Source organism: Calidris pugnax, unplaced genomic scaffold (assembly GCF_001431845.1).
Source record: "Calidris pugnax isolate Ruff unplaced genomic scaffold, ASM143184v1 scaffold9, whole genome shotgun sequence".
Lineage (NCBI taxonomy): Eukaryota > Metazoa > Chordata > Aves > Charadriiformes > Scolopacidae > Calidris > Calidris pugnax.
Window position 1 is genome coordinate 4533683 of NW_015090778.1, and position 2543 is coordinate 4536225.

At 49.9% G+C, this 2543-nt stretch overlaps 1 protein-coding gene across 1 annotated transcript in view; it reads right to left on the reverse strand.

Annotated features, from left to right (window-relative positions):
• The window catches only part of NAT9 (N-acetyltransferase 9 (GCN5-related, putative)), an 8063-nt gene extending 5559 nt beyond the window's left edge, over positions 1–2504 (reverse strand). The window contains exon 1 of the mRNA XM_014953507.1: positions 2487–2504. The gene's annotated coding sequence lies outside the window, so the exon portion shown is untranslated. The remainder of the gene's footprint in view (positions 1–2486) is intronic.
• Positions 2505–2543: the final 39 nt, after the last annotated feature.

Consider the following 2543-nt stretch of genomic DNA (forward strand, 5'->3'; position numbering starts at 1 on the left):
AGGCCGCTGTGGGGCATCGATGGGGCGGGAGGTTTCCCTTGGGATGGGAGGGTTGGGGGAGTAGCGCAGCCAGACAGGGAGCAGGCCCCGGGGGGAGTTGGAGGGGGGTCTGGGTGGGCTGCGGGCCCCCGTGGGCTGTGGGCCCCGGGGGTCTGGGTGGGCTGCAGGCCCCCAGGGTAGAGCCCCTACCAGGCCGGGGTGGGTGCCCCACAGAAGCACGGTGTCCGTGTGCCCCCTGGTCGTGCCGTGTCTTCTTGAGGTTGGCCCCAGGGGTGTGAGTGGGGGTCTGTTCTAAAAAGGGATGTTTGGCCCCTTCTTCCAAAGGCTGGGCTGGTTGTGGCCGGGGTGAGCTCTGCTGCCAGAGTCACTTCTGTCATCTGGTGTGACTGGGTGGGAGCTGATGAACCGTCTGGGTTTGTGAGGAGTGCTCTGAGCCTGCGAAGTTTGTGCTGAGGAGTTGTCCCAGTTGGCGTGGCTGAGTGGGAGCAGAGGTAGAAGTATATGGGATTTGGTAGAGCTCTGAAACAATTCAGCGATGCCTAATTACTTATGTACTCTGAAAACTTTCAAAATGCTTGAGTTCTTCCTCTCCCCTGTAGTTTTTCTAAGACGATGTGAAGTTCCCTAAATAATTCTGCTTTGGAAACTTTGGTACATGTAACAAAATTTCTTGGGTTTTTTTTCATAGGTCCAGTATTTTCATTTATCTGCTGATTGCTTTACTCGAGATTATGATGAGAGATTGTAGGCTGGTTTTAGGCTGGTTTTTTACAGCTTTGATTTGCAGGAGGCACATGCTGTCTAAGAGTAGTAGCTGTGTGAGAGGCAGCAGGATGAGATCATCCCTAAGGCAGGCATTCTTCCTCTTGAGCTTTTAGCGTCTGAAACAGCCCCTCTGGCTGTTTGAGGAAGGTGAAGTTTGGTCATCGCGTGCTGTGGAAGGGCAGAGCCTTTTGGTTACTTTTAAACTAGTTTAACAAGTATGAAAACTTTTCAGTAGAGTATTGAACCAGGTGTTGCTGCTGAGTGGGGTATATCTGTCCGAAGTGGAAGATCCTGCTGAAATCCTCTTTTGTTCAAATATTAGAAGACCGATGTCCAAAAGCTGACTCCTGAGTTCCTCCTCCTCCTTCCGACAAAGCTAACACAAACTTTATGATGCTTCCCTAGGTTAAAGGCAATAGAAGTTGAAAACACCCTCCTCGCTTTGCTCTGAGCCTTCCCCCTGTCTTCAACATGGCTGGTGGCATTACTGACACAGGAGAGCTTTACTCTCCCTACGTAAGTACCACTGTTTTGTGGCTTTGTTCAAAAGTCTTTAAAAAAACCTCTTTTTACAACGTGTTTTCATTTCCTACTTCCCCATGGACATAGCCTCAGCGCTTCAAAGGATGATGGAGGTCAAAGCGTACTTAAAAATACTTAAGGCTTCTTGTTGTTGGATTTTTTTTTTACATTACAAATCACCCTATGTACTGTAAAGGGACAATGTCTGCTTAAGGAATAATTCTAGAAGTGTTAAAAAGAGCTTCAAGCTCTTGCATCCTTCTACCCGTTTTCCTTACCTTTTGTTAATGCTTCCATGAACCCAAATTGTTACATGAAGCTCCCATAAACAGAGGGGATTGGGAGATGGAAACTGTCTGGCTTTGCTTCTCTTTTTTGGCTTTAAGAAATTCAGAGGGAAATGTTATATAAAGTTTACTTATTTGTAGGTGTTGTAGTAATTTGTTTTAAACCACTTCACTCGTAACCAGTAATCAAGATGTTTCTTCCTTGTAATGTGGTGGCCTATGAAATTTCAGAGCCAATTACTGCTTTACTGGAAATACTGGTTTTCATAGCCATGGGTGTTCATTTAATGTCAGCTCTTAAAAACAGCGCTTTGCAAACATTTTTTTTTTTCTGAAGTGAACTCGCTAAATAAACCAGTCCTGAAATCTGTGTGTTGGCTTTGAAATACTTTAAAACTTTCAGCCCTGTGTTAAGGATTGAATTTAGAAGAACTGGGTATTAGGCTGCAGAAATAGGTCACAACTGAGAAAACAGAGAACAAGACAGTAATGGGGACGTCTGGACTCTAAAGGATTAGTGTCACCTGCTCTTAAGTTATGTTAATGTTGCATGTATTTCCTCAAGTCTAGCCTCAAAGGCTATGACTCTCTCAGGGGACCCCAGGGGTCGGAGGGGAGATCGGGGGCCTGAGGGGACTCCCGGGACCGAGGAAAATAGGAGCCTGAGGGGAGATGGGGGCCTGAGGAGACCCCAGGGGCCTGAGGGGAGATCGGGGGCCTGAGGGGAATCCTGGGGCCTGGGGCAAATGTGGGGCCTGAGGGGAACCCCGGGGCCTGAGGGGAGATGGGGGCTTGAGAAGAACCCTAGGGCTGAGGGGACCCCCTGGGGCCTGAGGGGAGATGGGGGCCTGAGTGGAACCCCGGGGCTGAGGGGGGCCGCGGGCCCGAGGGGTCCCCGATACCGGCGCAAACCTCTTCCCGCCGCGGCGCCCCTCCGCGCATGCGCCGAGCCCCGCCCCCCCCCCCCCC